At 43.8% G+C, this 24,597-nt stretch overlaps 1 long non-coding RNA gene across 1 annotated transcript; it reads right to left on the bottom strand.

The window, feature by feature from the left end:
- Window positions 1-4,136: 4,136 nt before the first annotated feature.
- On the bottom strand, window positions 4,137-21,967 carry LOC135966958 (uncharacterized). Its single transcript, XR_010580668.1, has 4 exons — window positions 21,473-21,967; window positions 20,830-20,930; window positions 7,319-7,888; window positions 4,137-5,232 (listed from the first exon to the last, which is right to left on the bottom strand). It is a non-coding gene; the product is annotated as an uncharacterized lncRNA (long non-coding RNA).
- Between the last annotated feature and the right edge of the window lie 2,630 nt (window positions 21,968-24,597).

The raw sequence follows: 24,597 nt of genomic DNA, 5'->3' as shown, positions 1-24,597 counted from the left end.
AGGGTTGCTGGGAATCTTAAATGTGCTATGCAGATTCCTGGTAGCTCTTTGCTCTCTCTGGCAAGTTGGTTTACCAAATGCCCCCTCCACTCTGTCCTTCATGTTCCTTTAAATGAAGCCTGCCAGTTCTCTGCTGCCTTGTTCATCACCCAAAAGGGGCCTTTTGATGGAAACATTACTAGCAGGTCACCTCTTGGTCCTCCCCATCAATTACCGTGGTTGAGGTAAGTCTGACTCCTGCAGCTCCATAGAATAAATGAGGATATTGGGCGAATAACTCGGATACGCCTGTTGATCTGAACAACAGGGTGCTATCAAAGTCCATTGGATTGTTGCTGGAACAGGGGATATCACAGATTTAGGGCTTTAATTGAATGTCACTGCTGAAAAAGCTAAGGACCCACATCCCTGTCTCCCCAAAACCAGCAGAACAGGGGGGCGCGAGAAGGTCTGAACACAAATCAATAGTGTTCAGTCAGAGTAGGATCGTAAAGCTTCAAAAGTAATATCGATCTGCTCACAACTTCACGCAAACCCAGCGGGGCCCCCAGCAGGTCCCCCACCTACAAGCTTCTCAGTTCCGAGTCCTGGGCGAGGGAGCACCCACACCCGGGCCCTTCCCGCGGGCTGCCCGGAAAGCCCGGAGCGCGGAGCCGGAGCGACCCTTCGCGGCCGGGGACGGGCATGCTCAGTAGCCCCGCAGGTCCTGTTTCACTGGGAAGCCGGCCGCGGCCCCCACCCCTCCCGCCTGTCTCGGGCGCCAGGAGAAGCGGACATTTTAGCCTCCTCTGCAATCCGCTCTCGTTCGTGTCCTTCTCCCCCTCTCGTCCGGTAGGGCCGGGAGTGTAGATTTCCCCAGGGGCGGGGGTGGGATCTGAGTAATCACTCGCCCTCCCCCCTCCCAGGGGCGGGGAGGGGGTGATTTAGGGAGGACTCCACGGGGCCCAAAGGTTCGCGCCGCCCCGCCGCGGCCCTGCCCCCAGAAGCCCCCAGCTGCCGCGGCGCCCCCGCTCCCCGCCCCGCGAGGCGCGCGCAGCTGCGCCCTGGCCTGTCCTCGCCTCACCCCCACTCTGCCCCTTCGGTATTTCTCAATGACCGGCGCTCCGAGGACACTTCCGACGCCGGAGGGAGGGGTTGTCATTAGCGCTCGGTTTATCAGTTCCTTCCGGTCTCCCCGAGCTCAGCCCTGAGCGCGGCGGGGCCGCGCCTCGGGCGATCTGATGCCTTTATTATGATGTTTAAGTAAGCAGTCGTGTGTGCCAAGTGAGTTTGTAGCCCAACTGTCTCCCCCAAGCCCCACTGGCAGGAATGGAAACCCAAGCTCTCTCGTAATGCAGGGGATGATGCAAACTTAGAAACTGACCCGGCGCCCGGGAATGAGGCCCCCCCCGCCCCGGGCGTGCGGCGGCCCAGTCGGGGCATGAATGGCTGGAGCCGGATTGCATAATCTGCGCGGTATAAATAGCCGGCGGGCGGGCCGCTGACGCTCTCGGTTGTGCCGTTATCGTGCAATGCTTCATCCCCGGTGCCGTTCACTCCCAGGTCGTTTTCTCTTTCAGCTGCAATGCCGGAATTTTAAATAGAGATGAAAGGCCCCTGCCCCCGCCTCCCTCCTCCCCTGAGTTCATGTATTATGAATGAAACGCCAGCCTCGCTGCTTCCTGAGGTGCTCCACTTCAGGTAGGAGAGAGGCTCAATGTCAAGGCAGCTGGCTACCAAAAGTTGGGTGTGTGCGCGCGTTGGGGAGGGACGGAGAGCAGGAAATAATTGACAGACTGGGAAACATTCTTTTCGAGAAAATGTAACCGCTCAGGGTTTGCCTCTGGAGTTTCAGTTTACAACTGTACAAGCCTCAGTCAATTTAAGAATGGATTATGCAAAGGGGCTTTCGACTGCGGCTTGCTCGCCCTCACACCCTAGGCCGCTGTCTGTGGAAAGTGCTATTTCATTCAGAGGAGCTAGTTCCTGCCCTGCCAGGGAGACAGCACACATCCCCTCTCCTGTCTCATCCCCCACTTTAAGATGAGCCCTGAGAACCCTTGAGGGTCTATAAAAAAAGCGAATGCTGGTCACTGTAGCCATTCTCTAGTTCCAGAATCTTGGAAGCCTCAGCGAGGTCCAAAGCTGAGTAGGTTTTAAAACGTATTTTTTTTCCAACTGTTTTTCAAAAATAGGTAGTCATTTAAAAAATTAAAGGATGCAGCAAGTTTTCATCTCATAAATACCAGATTTCAACTTAATTTTTTGACATAAAAATGGCCCGTTCTTCACAAATGAATTTCTGACGTGTGAAGGGCAATGGTCAAAGTCATGATTTTTTTCATTGGCTACCCATTGCTCCAGTCAGCGTTGAAAGCACCAGGTCTCTATGAGGCAGTGGGGATACAGAGGTGAAGAAACCCAGACTCCTTCCCGCCAGGGATTCGGTCAGCTGGGGCAACAGGCATGTAAAAAACACATGGGGTCACGAGGTAACAACTGTAAAAAATGGAGGAAGCAGAAGAGAAAACAGGGGTCAGGGAAAGGAGGAAAGGATCCTTGAAAGATGCTGGGAGTGCCCTTAGATAATTGGAAGGGAGGGATCTCCGGGATAAAGAGCCGGGTTACCACAAAGGCCCTAGGTGTGAAATAACATTGGGGGTAGGGGGAAGGAGGTGCGGGAAAGGGTGGAGAAGGGTAGAAGCCAGGTCAGGGAGGTCACACAGGCCTTGCTGAAGAAGGTTACCCTTTATTTTGAAATCATGGAAGCTTTTGTAGTCGATTCACTGCTGATCTTTGTCTAGTCCCAGATCACTGCAGTGGCTCCCAAAGTTATGCAAATGTGGGGCAAGTGGGCATCCATTGTTATGGGATTGGGGCTTCAAACCAAATTCACAAACTGACAGCTCCTAGGCCAGATAAGGCCCCAGACAAGTTTTGTTTTGCCTGTTTTTTGTTTGTTTGTTTTTGTTTTGTTGTTGTTATTTTTTAATCAAGCTAACAGCTTAAAACCAGAATATTTCACATAAAACTCAATATTTTTGGCTCCTCCTGAAAAAAATTAAAGACTTAGCAACTGTGAGTGCCAGATTTCTGCGGGGTAACAGTCAATAGTTGCTGAGTGGAGGCTGCCCTGTCTGTCAGGCTTCTGGTTCCTGGAGGCATTTGAGCTTTTGACCCCTGGCATAACAGGATGTTTTGTGACGGGGTGAAGGCCCCACTCTGAGACCCCAGGCAGGTAGAGCTTGTCCCTGGGTAAAGCAATTTGCATGAGGAATGCTGGGCCTCTTGGGAGGCCAGTCCCCAATCTCCTTACCAAAGACACTGTATTCTACCTAGGTGGGCCAGGCACACTGGATTAGAATGGGCCTACCCACAGCCCGCACGCAGGGAGCAGTGAGGCTCCTAAAATAACAATGAACACTGATCCCAACTTGGGCTCTGTTTCTAGGGAACCCAACCTAAGAGAACTAGGCTCTCTCCCACCAGGGGAGCTGGAGGGGTTCAAGTGATCAACTGAGCAAATCACCAAATTTGTGGTTTTACAAGTTACATAACCAAATAGTTTAAGCAGGGAATGCTAGACTCAGGTTTTATACTTTAATAGGTTACTCTAGGTTTGAAGGATGATTTGTTGGGAGCAGAGCAAAGACTGATGTGGGAGAAATTTTCCTCTTCCGTGACAGAAGTAACAGTGCATGATAAAGCACAGTGACAAGGGCCATGGAAAGAAGTAACTAATTCCAAAGACACAAATGGGGGAGAAATGACTTGGCTTTATGATCTGTTAGATATGGGGGCTCATGGAGAGGTCTAGAATAAATTCCAAGTTTCTTTCCCTTTTCCTTGGGAAATTGGGTGTTTTCTGGTCCCTTAACATGATTACGGTAATAAGTGGGGAGTAGGAAGAAGGCTGGGATCACTCAGGATGGAGAGACACAATGGGCAGTTGCTGCCACACAAGTCTGGGACTCACACAGTAGGTCAGGGACTGAGGGATATAGATAGGACAAGACCGAGTGCAGCAGATCCTGGAGGTGGAGATGGGGAGACAGTTCCCCGAATACATCATTTGAGCAACTGGATTCAATCTTGCCTGAAGCCTGAGGATGATCTGGACTTTCAAGATGTAAAAGCCAATATATTGTTTTTTGCTTGAGCTAGGTTGAGTTGGGCTTTTGTCAGTTGAAGCCCCCAACATTCTAACCAACAAAGTAGAAAACCATACTTTGTATAGTGAAAAAGATTGAGAGGAACTAAGGAATGGAACATAAGGGGAATTTTAGAATGTGTGTTTGCAATTTAACACAGGGACATCTGGGGTCTTTGCCAGGGAGTTTCATAGAGACTCTGATTTACTAGAACAAACTTCTCCCAGGAAGTTAGTCAACACTTTATGGGTTGCACTGTCCTCTCTTTTCAGTCTCAGCATCCTATCATCGCTACCTTAATTCACGTGTTCACCTCCCTTCTCACTCCTAAAAACATACCTCATTTTTACTACCTTTATTTCCCATCCCTTCTGTAAAGACCAAAGCTAGGGAAAGAAGCTTAATAATATAAGAGAATCAGAGCTTTTAGAATAGGAAGAAAATGGGCCGGGCGCGGTGGCTCACGCCTGTAATCCCAGCACTCTGGAGGCCAAGGCGGGTGGATCACAAGGTCAGGAGATAGAGACCATCCTGGCAAACACAGTGAAACCCCATCTCTACTAAAAAATACAAAAAATTAGCCGGGTGTGGTGGTGGGCGCCTGTAGTCACAGCTCCTTGGGAGGCTGAGACAGGAGAATGGTGTGAACCCAGGAGGTGGAGCTTGCAGTGAGCAGAGATCCCACCACTGCACTCCAGCCTGGGTGACAGAGCGAGACTCTGTCTAAAAAAAAAAAATAGAAGAAAATGAAGGATCATATATTGTGGAAACTCTGACTTCAGTAAATCAAACATCTTACCCAAGCTTTTTGGAATGGAGAAATATTAAGGAAGAAAACAAAATACAATATGATATGGTCCCTGTATCTGTTAGCTTTTGGTGTATAACAAATCACCACAAAATCTAGTGGCTTAAAATGATGAACATTTTACTGTTTCTCGTGAGTCTCTGGTCTGGGCTGGCTCAGCTAGGGCTGGATGGTCTAGGATGGCCTTGCTGATGTATGTTGTGATTGGCAAGCTGATTGCTCTAGTAGGGCCTGAGGTGGGCCAGCTCATCTCTGCTCCACATGATCTGTTATCCTCCAACAGGCCAGCCTGAACTGCATCACATGGTAGTGGTGGCAGGGTTGCCAGATCAGCAAGAGAGAACAAACCCCAATGTGCATGTACTTCTTAAGCCTCTGCTTGCATCACATTTGTTATTATCCCATTAGCTAAAGAAGTCACACTGTTGGCCGGGCACGGTGGCTCAGGCCTGTAATCCCAGCATTTTGGGAGGCCGAGACTGGTGGATCATATGAGTTCAGGAGTTCAAGACCAGCCTGGCCAACATGGTGAAACCCTGTCTCTACTAAAAATATAAAAAATTAGCTGGGCGTGGTGGCAGGCACCTGTAATCCCAGCTACTCGGGAGGCTGAGGCAGGAAAACCGCTGGAACCTGGGAGGCAAAGGTTGCAGTGAGCTGAGATCATGCCATTGCACTCCAGCCTGGGTGACAAGAACGAAACTCCATCTCAAAAAAAAAAAAAAAAGAAAAGAAAAAAAGAAGTCACACAGTCAATCCAGAGTCAAGGAGTAGTGAAATAGATTCTCCCTGTTGATGAGAAGAATAGCAAAGTCATATCACAAAGGATATGCATATAAGATGAGAGGAATTTGTAGTCAACTTAATAATCTACTTCAACCTCTAACCCAAATTTTACAACGTGGAAAAGGATATTTGTTTTTTGTTTTTGTTTTTGGTGGGTTTTTTGTTTGTTTGTTTGTTTTTTTGAGATGGAGTCTTGCTTTGTCATCTAGGCTGGATGGAGTACAGTGGTGTGATCTCAGCTCACTGCAACCTCCACCTCCTGGGTTCATGCAATTCTCCTGCCTCAGCCTCCCAAGTAACTGGGATTACAGGCATGCACCACCATGCCCAGCTAATTTTATTTTTAGTAGAGATGAGGTTTCACTATGTTGGCCAGGCTGGTCTTGAACTCCTGGTCTCAAGTGACCCACCTGCCTTGGCCTCCCAAAGTGCTGGAATTACAGGCATGAGCCACCATGCCTGGCCTGTTGTGGCTTTTTTTTTTTGAGACAGGGTCTTGCTGTGTCACCCAGGCTAGAGTGCGGTGGTGCGATCTGGCTCACTGCAACCTCAACCCAGGCTCAAGTGATCTTCCCACCTCAGTATCCCTAGTGACTGGGACTATAGGGGGTCACCATCATGCCTAGTTAATTTTTTAAATTTTTAGTACAGACGAAGTCTTGCTATGTGGTCCAGGCTGGTCTTGAACTCCTGAGATCAAACAATACTGCCTTGGTCTCCCAGTGTTGGGATACAGGTGTAAGCCACCTTGCCCAGCCAGGATATTTGTAATAATAATATACATTTATCTCACATATGATATATTGTATTCTTACATATACAAATATAAAATATAAACATGATACATATATAAGTACATGTATCATGTATTTACAATAAGTATATTTTTATATAGATACACTATTTCTATATAGGAGTACTGTTGATGAAATTCACTTTTCCCTTTACAGTCCCTGATTTGTCCAATAGAATTTAATGTGAACCACAAATCCAAGCCATATAAATATCCCTGAGTCAGTCTTTGGAAACCTAAAAGCAAGTCTTCATTTTCTCCTTTGTGAATGAGTTACAACAATCATAAGCAACACTGCCTCCCACCAGCATAATTAGCAGTGGGTGCCAAAGGTGTATCCAGCATTATTCCAACAAAGTCACCTTGATTATAAAATTTGGACTCTTGAGTTCCCGAGTTATGGTTTGGTGTTACTCTATCTGTGTGATCATAATTGAGTTACTAAAAGCAGTAACTAAAACTGCTTAATGTTTAGTAGATTTGTGCATGCTATAAAATTATTCTCAATTACTTTAATGAATCAAGAAAGAGTCCTTACAAACTTCTTATACTTGCCCTTCTCTGTCAGCTTGAAAATCCTATTTCTGTTATGCTTACATCTTAAAATAGGTATGTTCCTGAAGAGATCTGGGCAATTAAAATGTTTGTAAACCAAAGCACATTTTAAAAACACTAGGGAAGCTTAACTATTTAGGGTTACTTTAGATTGGATAATTTGGAAAAGCAAATAATCATTCCTGAATTTGTTCATAGAACTCATATCTTATGTATAGTTTTGGGATTAGTTAAAGCAAGGCTCACCTGTGTGCCTTTTTGATGATGACAGAGGTGGTACTTATAGTGATGATGGTAGTGGTGGTGATGATGGTGTTGAGAGATAGCAGTGGAGATGGTGATGGGAAGGGTGAGGATGGTGATAGTGGTAAAGGTGATGTTGGTGGAGATAGTGAGGATGATTTTGGAAATGATGGTGGTGGAAGGATCTGAGATAGACACTTTTAGTTTGCTGCAGTGGTTTCCCTGTGGTCCATCTACCAGATTTCAGGCTATACAGATAGCTAGGGCAAATGCATTAGAAAAAGGAATAGAAGGCCGGGCAAGGTGGCTCAAGTCTGTAATCCCAGCACTTTGGGAGGCCAAGGTGGGTGGATCACGAGGTCAGGAGATCAAGACCATCCTGGCCAACAAGGTGAAACCCTGTCTCTACTAAAATACAAAAAAAAAAAAAAATTAACTGGGTGTGGTGGTGCATGCCTGTAGTCCCAGCTACTCGGGAGGCTGAAGCAGGGGAATCACTTGAAGCCGGGAGGGAGAGGTTGCAGTGAGCCAAGATCACGCCATTACACTCCAGCGTGGAAACTGAGTGAGACTCTGTTAAGAAGAAGAAAAAAAAAAAAGAATAGAAAAACAGCAAGTTGCAGAAAAGAAGAAAAACAGGTAAAGTATATGATGACATTCCCGCTAGGCCAGAGTTCCCCAGAATGCCAGGAGAGGCAACCAAGTACTCTTCCTTCAGGCCTCATTTGGATATCACTTCCTCCAGGAAGGCTTCTCTCATCTCACCTCAACTCTCCAATTACAAGGCTTGTACACCCTCTCCTCTGTCCCAGTCCTCTCCATACCTTTTGGTAATTGCTCTTCTACATTTCCTTCCTACTAGATTGTAAGCTTACTGAGGGCAGGGAACACATCTTATTCTCTCTTATTCAATCTTGAGCCACTATGGCACATAGTGCATGCCCTGTGATGCTTACTGAGTAAGTGAATGACAAGCCAGCACAACTTGCCTTCTTCTTTCCCTGTAAAAGTGTATTTTGCTCCAAGGCATCAGAGAAAGTATCCTGAATGACTTCTGGAGTGTTCTTGCCCAAGGCCCTGGGCTTGCTCCTGTCAGATAACAGGCTGGGAAGGTGCTCCAGCTGATTTTATAGCATAAAACCATGGAGTACAGTACTAGAGTTCTAAAGGACATTAGGGAACTACCTGTTTTAAGATGAGGAAACTGGGGCCCAGATAAGAAAAGTAACTCAATTATGATCACACAGATAGAGTAACACCAAACCATAACTCGGGAACTCAAGAGTCCAAATTTTATAATCAAGGTGACTTTGTTGGAATAATGCTGGATACACCTTTGGCACCCACTGCTAATTATGCTGGTGGGAGGCAGTGTTGCTTATGATTGTTGTAACTCATTCACAAAGGAGAAAATGAAGACTTGCTTTTAGGTTTCCAAAGACTGTCTCAGGGATATTTATATGGCTTGGATTTGTGGTTCACATTAAATTCTATTGGACACTGCTGGTCTAGGGCAATAATGATGATAATGGTAATCCCCTTCTCTGGGCCAGTTCTTGATTTTCTTCTTTTAACTGAGCGTGTTTCTTCTTTTAACTGAGCGTAGTTTTTTCCCTGTGCTTTTCCTTACACTGAACTGTCAGTATGGCGAATAAAATGTAGGAAAATGTCTGCTAGGAACAGACATTTTGGGAAAGATTTGAATCCCTGAGAAAAAGAGAGATGAGTGAGCAGAAATGCCACCACCCACCCCTTCCTGCCTTTAGAAGTTCTTGTGTGAAACAGTGATGCCAGGAGCTACCGGGAGGGGAAAGCCATGGAAGTCAAAGGAAAACTGACCTAGAATCCTGAAATTGTCAAGATAACTGACATAACCAGTCTTGGAAACCACCTATATCTGGACTTCACATTATGTGAAGTAGTAAGCATTTATTATTTAAGCCACCTTTATTCTGTGTCTTGTTACTTTCAGCCAAACTAAGTGATTCACACAACATGGCTTCATTGTGTGCATTCCTTGCTCTGCAGGGTTGTAAGTAAATCTCAGTCTTCCAGCAGCGGGTGCCTGGGCTTGGTTTGCCACCTTGCAGAAGAGGACTAAGCAGCAGTTTTTAGACATATCTCTTTGAGATGTCATCTGCTGATATTTGTAGGCTGAGAAATTTTTGGTGCTTTTGTGTAACAACTTAACATTGGGCAATCTACAAAAATGTAAAAACCTCTAGCCTATGTATGCTTACAAGCATGTGTTATATGCTTGTAACATATTGTTGCTTTACAAAACTCAGTGGTTTTGTTCCATTGTTATTTGTGATTATAAAATAACATAAGCCTTAATTTAAAAAAATAAATAAATAAAAGCCAAGTGCAGTGACACACATCTGCAGTCCCAGCCACTCAGGAAGCCGAGGCAGGAAGATTGCTTGAGCTCAGGAGTTCGAGACTAGCTGGGCAACATAGCAAGACCCTGTCTCAATTTTAAAAAAAGAAAAGTAAAAAGAAATGTAAGCCTTGTTCACTGTATAAACAGTTAAAAGTGTAAAAAAGTATCGAGAAAAGAATAATATCCCAGTAATCTCACCACTCAGATATAACCCTTGCTAATGGTTCTGACTTTCCTTTCCTCTCCTCCCCGCTCCTCCCCCCTCCTCTCCTTTTTTTCTTTTTTCTTTCCTGATGGAATCTTGCTCTGTCACCCAGGCTGGAGTGCAGTGGCGTGATCTCAGCTCACTGCAAGCTCTGCCTCCCAGGTTCACACTGTTCTCCTGCCTCAGCCTCCCGAGTAGCTGGGACTACAGGCACCCGCCACCTCGCCTGGCTAATTTTTTATTTTTAGTAGAGACATGGTTTCACCCTGTTAGCCAGGATGGTCTTGATCTCCTGACCTCGTGATCCGCCCGCCTCGCCCTCCCAAAGTGCTGGGATTACAGGCGTGAGCCACCGTGCCCGGCTTCTTTTTTTTTTTTTTTTTAAAGAAGTTTCGCTCTGTCGCCAGGCTGGAGGTAGTGGCATGATCTCGGCTCACTGCAACCTCCTCCTCCGGGATTCAAGCCTAAGCCTCCCGAGTAGCTGAGACTACAGGCGCATGCCACCAGGCCCAGCTGATTTTTGTATTTTAGTAGAGACAGGGTTTCATCATGTTGGCCAGGATAGTCTCGATCTCTTGACCTCGTGATCTGCCCACCTCGGCCTTCCAAAGTGCTGGGATTAGAGGCGTGAGCCACCGCGCCCCACCGGGTTTTTCCTTTTTGAGAGAGGGTCTCGGTCTCTCTCCCAGGTTGGCGTGCCATGGCACGATCTTGGCTTACTGCAGCCTCTGCCTCCCGGGATCAAGCTATCCTCTTGCCTCAGCCTTTCAAGTAGCTGGGACTACAGTTGTGTGCCACCATGCCCGGCTAATTTTTGTATTTTTTGAAGAAATGGGTTTTTGCCATGTTGCCCAGGCTGATATTTAACTCCTGGGCTCAAGTGCTCTACCCGCCTTGAACTCCCAAAGTGCTGAGATTACAGGTTTGAGCCACCGTGCCTGGCCATGTTTTTACATTAAAAAAAAAAAAAAAAAAAAAAATTGGGGGGCTGGGCTCACGCCTGTAATCCCAGCACTTTGGGAGGCTGAGGCAGGTGGATCACCTGAGGTCAGGAGTTCAAGACCAGCCAGACCAACATAGTGAAACCCCATCTCTACTAAAAATACAAAATTTGCCAGGCATGGTGGTGCATGCCTGTAATCCCAGCTACTTGAGAGGCTGAGGCATGAGAATTGCTTGAACCCAGGAGGCGGAGGTTGCAGTGAGCCGAAATCACACCCTTGCACTCCAGCCTGGGCAACAAGAGCGAAACTCCATCTCCAAGATAGAAAAAAAATTAATTTTTAATTTTTGTGGGTATATAGTAGGTGCATATATTTATGGTATACATGAGATATTTTGATACAGACATGCAATGCATAATAATCGCATGGAAGGTGGGATATCCATCCCCTCAAACATGTATCTTTTGTATTATAAACAATCCAATTATACTCTTTTAAGTTCTTTTAAAATGTACAATTAAATTATTATTGACTATAGTCACCCTGTTGTGTTATCAAATAATAGGTCTTATTCATTCTTTCTAACTAATTTTTTTACTCATTAACTATCTCCATCTCACCCCCGCCACCCCCGACTATCCTTCCCAGCCTCTGGTAACCATCCTTCTGCTCTCTGTCTCCATGAGTTCAATTGTTCTGATTTTTGGGATCCCACACATAAGTGAAGACATGCGATGTTTGTCTTTTTGTGCCTGGCTTATTTCACTTAACAATTTTCAGTTCCATCCATGTTGTTGCAAGTAACAGGAGCTCATTTTCTTCTATGGCTGAGTAGCACTCCATTGTGTATATGTACCGTATTTTCTTTCTTTCTTTTTTCTGTGTGTGTGTGTGTTTTTTGTTTTTGTTTTTTTTGAGACAGAGTCTGACTCTATTGCCCGGGCTGGAGTGCAATGGTACGATCTCAGCTCACTGCAACCTCCGCTTCCCAGGTTCAAGTGATTCTCCTGCCTCAGCCTCCTGAGTAGCTGGGATTATAGGTATGCACCACCATGCCCGGCTACTTTTTGTATTTTTGGTAGAGACAGGTTTCACCATGTTGGCCAGGCTGGTCTCGAACTCCTGACCTCATGATCTGCCTGCCTTGGCCTCCCAAAGTGCTGAGATTACAGGTGTGAGCCACTATGCCTGGTCTTGTACCATATTTTCTTTATCTATTCATCTGTTAATGGACATGTAGGTTGCTTCCAAATCTTGACTATTGTGAACAGTGCTGCAACAAATATAGGAGTGCAGATAGCGCTTTAATATACTGATTTCCTTTCTTTTGGGTACACATCTAGCAGTGGTATTGCCGGGTCATTTGGTAATTGTATTTTTAGTTTCTTGAGGAACCTCCAAACTGTCCCCATAGTGGCTGTACTAATCTACATTCTCATCTACAGTGTACAGGGGTTCCCTTTTCTTCACACACTCACCAACATTTGTTATTGCCTGTCTTTTGCTTACAAGCTGTTTTAACTGGGAATAAGATGATATCTCATTGTAGTTTTGATTTGCATTTCTCTGATGATCAGTGATGTGATGTTGAGCACCTTTTCTTTTCTTTTCTTTTCTTTTTTTTTTGAGACAGAGTTTCGCTCTTTTTGCCCAGGCTGGAGTACGGTGGCATGATCTTGCTTACTGCAACCTCCACCTCCCAGGGTCAAGTGATTCTCCTGCCTCAGCGTCCTGAGTAGCTGGGATTACAAGTACACACCACCACACCCGGCTAATTTTTGTATTTTAGTGGAGGCGGGGTTTCACCATGTTGGCCAGACTGATCCACTTCAGGTGATCCTACCCACCTCAGCCTCCCAAAGTGCTGGGATTAGAGGTGTGAGCCACTGCGCCCAGCTGAGCACCTTTTCATATGCCTGTTTGCCATTTGTATCTCTTCTTCTGAGAAATGTTTATTCAAATCTTTTGCCCATTTTTAAATTGTATTATTAGATTTTTTTCCTATAGCATTGTTTGAGTTCCTTATATATTCTGGTTATAAATCCCATCTCTGATGGGTAGTTTGCAAATATTTTCTTCTATTCTCTGGGTTGTCTCTTCACTTTGTTGATTGCTTTCTTTGTTGTGTGGAAGCTTTTAAACTTGATGTGATCCCATTTGTCCATTTTTGCTTTGGTTGCCTGTGCTTGAAGGGTATTACTCAAGAAATGTTTGCCCAGACCAATGTCCTGGAGAGTTCCCCTAATGTTTTCTTGTAGACATTTCATAGTTTGAGGTCTTAGATTTAAGTCTTTAATCCATTTTGATATGATTATTCTATATAGCGAGAGATAGGGATCTAGTTTTATTTTTCTGCATATGGCTATCCAGTTTTCCCAGCACCATTTATTGAAGAGACTGTCTTTTCCCCAGTGGATGTTCTTGGCACCTTTGTTAAAAATGAGTTCACAGTAGGTGTGTGGATTTGTTTCTGGGTTCTCTATTCTGTTCCATATGTCTATGTATCTGTTTTTATGCCAGTACCATGCTGTTTTGGTTACTATAGCTCTGTAGTGTAATTTGAAGTCAGTAATGTGATTCCTCCAGTTATGTTCTTTTTGCTTGGGATAGCTTTGACTATGCTGGGTCTTTTGTGGTTCCATATAAGTTTTAGGATTTTTTTTTTCTATTTCTGTGAAGAATGCCATTGGTATTTTGATAGGAATTACACTGAATCTGCAGATTGCTTTGCACAGTATGGACATTTTAACAATATTGATTCTTTCAATCCATGGACATAGAATATGTTTCCTTTTTTGTGTGTCCTCTTCAATTCCTTTTATCAGTGTTTTGTTGTTTTCATTATAGATATCTTTCACTTCTTTGGTTAATTCCTAGGTATTTAATTTTATGTGTGGCTATTGTAAATGGGATTACTTTTTTAAATTTCTTTTTAAGATTGCTCACTGTTGGCATGTAGAAATGCTACTGATTTCTGTGTGTTGAGTTTTTCTTTTTCTTTTTCTTTTTTTTGAGACAGGGTCTGGCTCTGTTGCCCAGGCTAGAGTGCAGTAGTGTGATCTTGACTCACTGGAACCTCTGCTTCCTGGGCTCAAGGCATCCTGCCACCTCAGCCTCCCTAGTAGCTGGGAACACAGGTGTGTGCCACCATGCCTGGCTAATTTTTTGCACTTTTTGTAGCGATGTTGTTTCGTCATGTTGCTCAGACTGATCTTGAATTCCTGAGCTCAAGTGATCCACCCACCTCGGCCTCCCAAAGTGCTGGGATTACAGGCATGAGCCACTACTTCTGGCTCTGTGTACATTTGGTATCCTGCAACTTTACTAAATTTGTTGATCAGTTCTTGTTTCTTTTTTTTTTTCTTCTTCTTCTTTTTTTTTGAGACGGAGTCTTGCTCTGTTGCCATGCTGGAGTGCAGTGGTGTGATCTTGGCTCACTGCAACCTCCACCTCCTAGGTTCAAGTGATTCTCCTGCCTCAGCCTCCCGAGTAGCTGGGACTACAGGCACACACCACCACGCCCAGCTAATTTTTGTATTTTTAGTAGAGACCGGGTTTTACCATGTTGGCCAGGATGGTCTCGACCTCTTGACCTCGTGATCCACCTACCTTGGCCTCCCAAAGTGCTGGGATTACAGGCGTGAGCCAGCGCGCCCAGTGATCAGTTCTAATAGATATTTTTGTGTGTGTGCAGTTGTTAGATTTTTCCAAATATGAGATCATATCATCTGCAAACAAGGATAATTTCAGTTCTTCCTTTCAAATTTGGATGCCTTTTATTTCGTTCTCATGTCTGATTGCCCTAGCTAGAACTTCCAGTACTAAGTTGAATAGTTGTGGTAAAAATGTGCATTTTTGTTGTGTTCCAGATCATGGAGAAAAGGCTTTTAGTTATTCCCCATTCAGTATGATACTAGCTTTGGGTCCCTGCTAATGTTTTAAGTGTGTATCTTTATAGTCTTTTTCTGTATAGAAAGTATAATTTTAATAAAAATAAGATCATGCTGAACATACTCCTATATAGCCCCTTAAAAGAAAAACAACTCAGTGGTAATATGCAGAGGTCCTAAATGTCTTGGCAGCTATGACTTGACACCTTTCTCTTTAGTCTTAATGCCACACATGTATAGAGCTTTTCACAGACAAGAAAATAGTTTTAAATACATTATTTTGTTATTTTGTGCCCCCACCATAACCCATCTACACTTCTACAAATAGTGAACTTACTTGCTTAACTGGTTTTCTTTACCAACTAAATCATGAATTTCTGAAGGGGGTGGGGAAAGCAACTATCAAATAACCTAAGTTTTATACCCACATAATTATATCTGTCAGAATGCCAAGTGCATATAAAGTACTCAGTACATATTTATAGAATGCACAAAAATATGCTTGTATAGTTTTGTTTTGTCATGACTGTAATTGTTCTGTTGGTAAATTTACACTACTGTCTCCATTGCAATTCTCATTTCAAGCTAGTTAAGATCACACAATGATTAAAATCACAAAAGAAAGAAAGAAACATTATCACCATCAGCATCATCATATGCTTCACCATTATAAACCCTTTAATGGTTCTGGACTTTAAGGTTCTGCCTATAGGTTCTGCCTGCTAGTTCTAGACGTGAATTTTAAGCATTGAAGTTTTACCCAAATCGGAACAGCTCAAAGATAAGAGGAAACTTCGTCAGATATTCCAATATATCAATAAGCCTGATATTTTTTGGTGAGCTGATTTAAAAAATTCAGGTAGCAGGCCAAATGTGTTCATTTTTACCTTGATACTTGCCATCATATAATCTCCACTTTCCTATCTCTTCTTCCTCATTTCCATTTCCTCCCAAACCCATTGCAGACCAGCGCCTGTCCTCACCACTTCACACAAGCTGCTCTTTGGTCAAGTCACTTCATCTGATTGCCAAATCTGCCAGTCTTTCTTCAGTCCTTGGCTTGTCACTTAACAGGGCTGACCACTTCTACTATCTTGAAACTCTTTGATCAGTGACTTCCGTAACCCCAACTTCTGGTTCCTCTTTACCTCTCCATTCATTGATTTATTCAGCAAAAAATTTAACCGAGTACTGGTGTTAGATATTACAGTAAAGGTATGCAATCATATTAATAAAGCTGGTATTAATTGAGTGTCTTACCAAGTGCTAGGCAATGATTCAAAAATTTAAACACTGTATATGTTTACATGTGTGAACTACTTTAATCTCACTAGAACAAGGGACAGCAAACCTTTTCTTTAAGGGCCAGATAGTAAATATTTTCAGCTGTACAGGCCATATGGTCTGTGTTGCAACCACTGAACCCAACCTTTGTAGCATGAATGTGGCCATAGATAATACATAAACTAAAGGGTGTGGCCATGTACCAATAAAACTTTATAAAACAAGTGACTAAGTTTGGTCAGGAGCTGTAGATTGCCAACTCCTGCACTAGAATCTATCTAAGTTCCACCAGGGCAGGAATTTTGGTCGGTTTCAATATAGAAAAATAAATGCTCAGTTAATATTTAATGAATAAAGGCTCTCTTTCTAAGATAGGAACTATTTGAATCCCCGTTTTATAAATAAGGCAGCCAAAGCACATGGTTAAGTAGCATGGCCAATGTGACCAACTGAATTGGCAAATCCAGGATCAAGACCCACATAGTTTGACATTAGGACTTGTATTCTTAATCACCGTACTGTACAGTGGTGACACAGAGAAGCTTGTCAGCTGTTCTCTTGGAAGTGGGAGTGGGAGCCAGGAGAGGTAATTTTAACTGGATCTTGAAGAATGAAGAATTCACCAGGAAGAAAAGTGAGGAGAGGGAGAGGCTTTGCATTCTAGCATGTGGAAACTGCAGGTATAAGAAATAGATGTCTGATACAACATGGTATTATGAGCAAACTGGCAATAAAGGAAAAACATTGCTTAGGGAATGCACTCAATTTTCAGCAATTCACATGTCTAGACACAGGGTTTGAGGTGGAGAGTGGCAGAGATGGGCTAAAGAAATATGCCGGGGGCCTTGTGTGACATGTGGATGAATTTGGATTTTAACTTGGTGGCAGATGGGCTACTGAAATGTTTTGAGCATGGGAAAGAATGACCATATTTGCATTTTAGGTCAATTTTTAAAATTACATTTTATTTTAAAATTAGATGATACATGCATATTGTACAGCCTTCAAAAGCTGAAAAGGTCTTCTTCCTGCTTGTTTCCACTACCCAGTTCCGTCTTCCAAAGGTGCCCACTGTTTCCAGTTAGAAAGATGACTTTCGGCCAGGTGCAGTGGCTCATGCCTGTAATCCCAGCACTTTGGGAGCCCAAGGTGGGTGATCACCTGAGGTCGGGAGTTCGAGACCAGCCTGATTAACATGGAGAAGCCCTGTCTCTACTAAAAACACAAAAAATTAGCTGGACGTGGTGGCACATACCTGTAATCCCAGCTACTCGGGAGGCTGAGGCAGGAGAATCACTTGAACCCGGGAGGCGGAGGTTGCAGTGACCCAAGATCATGCCACTGCACTCCAGCCTGGGCGACAGAGCAAGACTCCATCTCTAGGAAAAAAAAAAAAAAAAAAAAAGAAAGAAAGATAACTTTCACTATAGTGTGAAGAATGGATCAGTCCTGGGGCCATACCAATCTCTTGACAGAAGGTCACAGCTCTCAGATGTCTCCAACTTCCAGTAATACCTCCCTCCTCACCACTTCCGGCCTTGAGATGGTATCTCAGTCACTAGCCTAGAGGGCTGTGCTATCCCTATGGTTCCCCTCCCCATGCAGTCTCACCTTCTAAATGGGGGTAATATTGCCTCTAAAGGGGTGAAAATTAGTTTGGGGGAGCAAAACAATCTTAGATATGAAAATGGTTTGTTGGCCTCCAAAGCTCAACCCCACTCACCAAAATTTTGTTAAGGGAAATTTAAATGTTTCTCTTTAGGATGAAATGAGACAATGACAAAATGTTGAGCAACACTGCCCTATACCTTTGTAAATAGTTCCTTGACTAGATCCTTTTCAAATGACTCAGGCTGAATGTGCACCTGTTTCCGCCCAGGTACCTAACTGATCCAGGAGATAATGGGATTCAGAGGCTTGGATGGAGGATGGTGATCCATGTGATCATAGAGAAAAGGCGATGTAACATCTTGGGAATAAGTGTGGACTGCTGGGATTAGATCCTGGCTCTGCCATTTACTATTGGCTGTGTGACTTTAACCCCTCGTTGCCTCTGCAAAGTGGGGGATAACAATGGTACCTGTCTCCTGGTTTTGCTCAGGATAGTGCTCAGTGTATGTTAGCTACTACTCAAAGACTCAGATGGTAGAGCATTAAAGGAGGAGGGAGTTTTGCAGGAGGTTGGAAGAGCTAAAGGTTTAGAAGTAGGATTGAGGAATGTGGAGAAGGCCAATACCACTTTCCATGCCTATGGGTTGTGGGGCATGGGAAAATGAGTAGCATCTTTTCCAGAATTCAGCAAGGGAATCATGTTCCTTAGGGATTACAGTCACTTTTCAGTTAAGGCAAGGAATGAGCCAGAGGTTAAAAGTGGAAAGAAGTTTCTATACAATTGAATGAAGGCAGGGCACAGAGGAAAGATCTGGGAAGGAAGAAGGTAGAAGGTGGAGAGGAAGCCCAGAGCAGGATAACAGATTGGAGATTAGGGTAAGGGAGAAGAGACCTCCGGAGGCAGGAGCACTGCACAAGATGGCTGAGGCTGAGCAGAGCAGGAGGTGGTGAACTATGACCGGATCTAGCCAGCTGCTTATTTTTGTATAACTCACAAACTAAGAATAATGTTTACATTTTAAATGGGTTTTTGAAAATGAATTTTAGAATATTTCATGATACATGAAAATGATATGAAGTTCAATGTCAGTGTCCATAAATTGAGCTTGTTTGTATCATAGCCATGCCCTCTCATTTACACATTGTCAATGGCTGCATTCCCTCTACAACAGCAGAAATGAGTAGTTGCAACAGAGATTGTGTGGCCCACACAGTGGAAACTGTTGGCCCTATTGAGCCCTTTTTAGAAGTTTGTTAGCCGGGCACAGTGGCTCATGCCACTTGTAATCCCAGCACTTTGGGAGGCTGGGATGGGCAGATTGCTTGAGCTCGGGAGTTTGGGACCAACCTGGGTAACATGGCAAAATCCCATCTCTAAAAAAAAAAAAGAAAAAAAAATTAGCCAGGCATATCAGTGTGCACCTGTAGTCCTAGCTACTCAGGAGGCTGAGGTGAGAGGATCGCTTGAGCCCAGGCGGTAGAGGTTGTAGTGAGCCTTGTGTTCGTACCATTGCATTCCACCTTGTCTCAAAAAAAAAATAAAAAAAGAAATTTTGCTGGCCCCTGTTCTAGCACATCATTCATAGTCTGCAATACGAATGGCACCTCCAGGAGTTGTGCAACACAGATGACCTGGCTCTAGGAGCATTCAGTTTGGATAGTGATAAAGGATTACAGTGAGGAGAAGAATGGATGGAATTAAATGGCCTCAAGGCTCTTTTTGGAATGTTTGCACAAAGTTGTTTTGTTAGAACAAAGCAAGGCTGTCAGCCTGGATTCAAGCCACCACCTCTTGGCTGATGAGGAGCTAGGTGTGGTAGACACTTCCGGTTGCCCATGCAATTTTTGTTTCTCCTTTTGTTCCTTATTAACAGAAGGATGATTTTATCAAGGTAGCAATGTACCCTGTTAAAAATAATAATCTCAATAAGAAAAGTCCCCAAAGAATGATGGGGACATGTCAATAGGACACAGAGCCAGCTTAAAGGGGTTCCTAGTGGTTAATCTGGGACAATTCCATGTTAAAATAAATTATGATAGTAATGGGTTGTCACCCATCAAATAGAATAAAAATCTTTGAGTCCATACAGAAATAAATGAGTAAGTGGAAAAAGGAAAGCTTTCCGTATGGTACAAGGCAAACTAATACATATAGAAGGAAAGACAGAATTAGAAAATTACCATCTTATTGTTTCAGGCAAGACTTATCAATGGATGCTAAAACTAGTGGGTGAAGGTTTGATGAGAAACATGATATTTATATCATCTCAAAGCCTCTCCTCACAGATTCTTGTTAATTTCAAAGGGTAAAATAGGAACTTTATAGTAGAGAAATCTGACAGACACGACCTTACCACCTTAACCAAGTGATCAAAGCTAATATCATTAGTAATAGAACAAGTCAAAATAGGGTACCTTCTGCTATGATGCGTCGAGAAGGATGCAGCATCACTTCTGTGGTATTCTAGCCAAAAATACCTAACCTGAATCACGAGGAACTGTCAGACAAACCCAAATAAGGGATGTTCTGCAAAGTAACTGGCCTTTGGTTTTCAAAAATACCAACAACATGAAAGGCAAAAACATATTGAGGAACTGTTTCATATTAAAGTAGACTAAAGCAACATGACAACGAAATGCAATGTTTGCTCCTGGATTGGTTCCTGGACCAGAAAAAAAGCTTTTTCTTTGCTACAAAGGACATTAGTGGGACAATTGGCAAAAGCTGTAGATTAAATCATAGCATTATATCCATGTTAATATTCTGATTTGGATCATTGTACTGTGGTTATGTAAGAGACAGTCTTTATTTTTAGGAAACACATACCAAACTAGAAGTAAATGAGCATCATGCATGCATGAGAGAGAGAGAAAAAAAAATGATAAAGTAATTGTGGTAAATGTTAGTATTGGGAAATTTTGGGTGAAAAAATACAGGAATTCTTTGTACTACTTTCGCAAATTTTGTCTGTTTGAAATCATTGCAAAGCAAAAAGTTTTCAAAATACTCATTTTCCCCAGGTACTCCTGCAGAGAGATATTCGTATTCCCAATCCTGTCCAATGGGTTGTAGTTTTTAGTCTAATGAATCGGGCTTATCAGAAAATCATTGTTTTTCCTCATAAAAGGGGAGAGACTTGGCAAATGCCTTTTGCCCTTTGTCCTTCCCCTTCCTGCTTGGAATAAGAGCTTGATACCTGGATGTGGAGCGATCATCTATGATTATGAGGACAGAAGGAGCTGGAAGTAGCACGGGTCTTGATGGCTTCTTTGGGCATCAGCCTTGGACTGCCTGCCTCTGGATAAGAAGTCTGTTAGTCCACTGTAGTCAGGTTCCTGTTATATATAGTCAAATCCAACTCCAACTGAGCTAGACTGTCTAAGGCTCCCAATGGTATTTACAGTTTTGAGTTTGTGTGGCTTGACTCCTCAATCTCCTTTACAGGCAGCTGCTTCTGGCTGCCCCTCACGTGTGGGTGTTCTGCAAGTTTGGGTCCTCGGCCTTCTCATCCCTCTGTGGTCTACATGGGCTGCCTCATCCACTCCCACTTACATTTAGACTCTGATGATTCTAAATTACCATCTTCACTTAGGATTTTCTCCTGGTTTGCAGAATACGTATTCAGCTACCTAGTGGATGTCTATGCCTATGGTCCATATTCACTTCAACAGTTACAAAGCTAAATTGCCTTTCAGCTACACACACACACAATCACGCACACATCCAGCCCACAATGTAACCATTTTCCCAAGCCAGAAAGGCAGGAGTCATCATCCTCTCTTCTTCCTACTTTCTTACCCCCTACATGCAATTAGTCATCCAGATCTTGATGACTCTACCTCCTGAGTAGTTTCCAAATCCATCTCCTCTTCTCCATTCCCATCAGGTAGATCTGTCACTGGTATTTTTTATTAACGTTTTAAACAGTCTCCCTGTCTCTGTCCTTTGTTCCCCTAAGAAACTGCCATCCATTATTTTCCAACATGCGAATATGATCACCATACTCTCCTATGTAAAAATTTCCTACCACTTCAACTGCTAATGGTAATTCCTGCCCCCCCACCACTCCAATTCCTACTATGGCGTAACAATGCTCATAGGATAACCTCTTGGCTGCCCTTCTGTGCCATTTCTCAGTGAAGGAAGGACTGTTGACTGCCCCTGGCTGGTTTATTGTATTCTCAGGAGGCAAATTCTCCCAAGTCTCCATAAACCAGTGATCTTCCTTTGGCCCCAACTGTCTCTTACCACAGCAAGCTGTACCTCACTTTATTCCAGGCCAAAAGACCTGCAGTGTTCTTTTACTTGTCACGAAAATAAATTTTATACATTGATCAAAACGAAGTGTTCAGGCCACTGTGTGTGATAAGTGAGGGTTGAACACTGCCTGAATCCAACAGACACTATTCATACTACACTTGATCTTAACCAAAAGGCGAGAAGCGATAACAAATACCATTCATACGATGAAATTTTAATCAGTTTGTGGTAGCCCAGGTAGGCAAGCTCCAGGAATGTTTATAATGCGACCTGGCCCCACATTATTGGTCTCCTGTCTTGGCTGCTTTTGAGTTAAACAATCCTGGGCTCCTGGGACTGATTCCCACACTTCCTGAGGCAAGCTGCCGGGGTTAGGGTGGAATGTGTGATTAAGAATCTTTAGCCACAGAGCAGGAAACAAGGGTACCCAGCTTTGGAGGCACCAGCCATTCACCTTTTCCCTTAATAACCTTCCCCATCCTGTTCTAGCAATATACTTTTTTCTTTTCTTTTCTTTTCTTTTTTTTTTTTTGAGACGGAGTCTCGCTCTGTCGCCCAGGCTGGAGTGCAGTGGCCCGATCTCGGCTCACTGCAAGCTCCGCCTCCGGGTTCACGCCATTCTCCTGCCTCAGCCGCCCGAGCATCTGGGACTACAGGTGCCCGCCACCACACCCGGCTAATTTTTTGTACTTTTAGTAGAGACGGGGTTTCACCGTGTTAGCCAGGATGGTCTCAATCTCCTGACCTCGTGATACACCTGCCTCGGCCTCCCAAAGTGCTGGGATTATAGGCATGAGCCACCATGCCGGCCTACTTTTTTTAAAAACCCAGATCAAATGGAACCCATTAAAGGCAGAGTTAGACATTCCTCCTATGAGCAGAGTTAGACAGTCCTGCTAGAGCTTCTGTGGTATTTATTACACTCTGATACAATTATGTGTTTGCGTGTCAGTTTCCCAGCATTTGGTTTCTTTTAATAGCATCCAAATGCAAATCTTACCTTTTTTGTTTCTCCTTCTATCAGCATACAATAGAGCCTGACATAGAGAATAATCAGTAAGTATCTATTGATTGATTAAATGAATTTATTTTTTTGTTTTTTTTTTTTTTGGTTCCAGGTAGAGTGTAGTGGAAAGAGCCTAGACCCTGGTACTATTCCCACTTCCTCTGCTAACTTGCTATGTGACCATAGTCTCTCAGCAGCTCCTTCACCTCATCAATGAAGTGGAGTCAGTACCACCCACTTTAGAATAATTTTGAAGATTAATCTTTTGAAGATTAAAAGTTAATGATCATTTATCCATTCAATTGTAGGGATATGCTGAATGCTTCTTATGAGCCAGGCACTGTGGTAGGTACTAAGGCTATAACATTGTCTTTTCCTTATAAAGCTTTTCAATCTAGCAGGAAAGACAAGTAATTAAGCATCTACAATAAGATATAGTGAAAATTGGAATAGGAGAAGACCAAGGTGCTATGGGAACATACAATAGGGGGCCCAACTTAATCGAGGGGTTAGGAAGGACCTCCCCAAATGGTATGAAAGAGCTGTAAAGTACTATACTCATGTCAGGTAGGATGTTATTACTATAGTAGAGACTGCCCTTGAGCTCATAGGAGGAAGCCATCACACTGTGGAGAGTGAGGCTTCCTGGAAAAATGGAGTGTTGAGCTGGATTCAACTTCCTTTGATGTTGCTGAACGATCTTCATTAGGAAGATGTGCCCTTCGAATGGTGTTTCCAGGATCAGAGATGGATCTGTCTTCATCTGTCCATACCCCAACTCACCTTGTTGCTGTAAGAAACTGAGCCCTCCAGTTCAAGAATATAAACCACAGAGAGGGGACTACTGAAGGGAAATCTAAAAGGCAGTGATGTTTCTAGGCAAGGCATCTATGGAAAGCTGACTTCCGCCTTCAAATGCATCTGGAATCCAACCACCTCTCACCACCTCCTCTGTAACCCCCTGTCTAGACCACTCTCATTGGTCACTAGGCTTCAGAGACCTTCAGACTGGTCCTCCTGTTTCCACCCATGCCCTCTTAGAATTTCTTCATGCATATTCCAGCTCCAAATGTCTGTGTTCCTGCTTTGGGCACATTGAGGTGAAGAAGACCAGTGATTTGCCAAGGAAAGAAGGGCTTGTCTGAAAGAGTCGGGAAGGAAATTTATGCTCCCTTAGAGGATGAGAAAACAGGGGTAGGGGCTGCCCACCTACTCCTCAGTATCAACCTGTAGTAGGTAAATAAACAACACCAAATAAGTCTTCCTCTGTTGTTTTTGTATTAAAGGATTTTCAGATAAGCCACTGCTCCTTGACCTTTTCCCAGCCTCCCCTCCTCCACATTTCTCAGACATTCCTTAAGTTGTCTCCTGGCTACAAACATCCCATCTCTCTGCCCCCTCATCGCTTTCCTAGCCTTTTCCTGACTCACCCTTCACAGTCTCTTCCAGCAGTGCACGAACATCCTCTTGTCTATCAAAGTCAACTTCCAAACAGTCATCATGGTGCACCAGACTGGAGGAAGGAGGAGAGGAGCCAGCACCCTCTTTGGTCAGCTCCTGAGTATGCTGAATGGACACTCAGTGTGGGTTTGCAGGGAGGATTTTTAACTAGGCCCAGGATTCAGACAGGGCTATGTCCTGCAAGGATGATCTATTTCAGGTTGTGGCATTTTTCTTTTTTCCTTTTTTTGAGACGGA

This window comes from Macaca fascicularis, chromosome 13 (assembly GCF_037993035.2).
Source record: "Macaca fascicularis isolate 582-1 chromosome 13, T2T-MFA8v1.1".
In the NCBI taxonomy this organism is placed as follows: Eukaryota; Metazoa; Chordata; class Mammalia; order Primates; family Cercopithecidae; genus Macaca; species Macaca fascicularis.
Note: the sequence above shows the minus strand (reverse complement) of the source record. Positions and strands in the feature narration are given on the sequence as shown.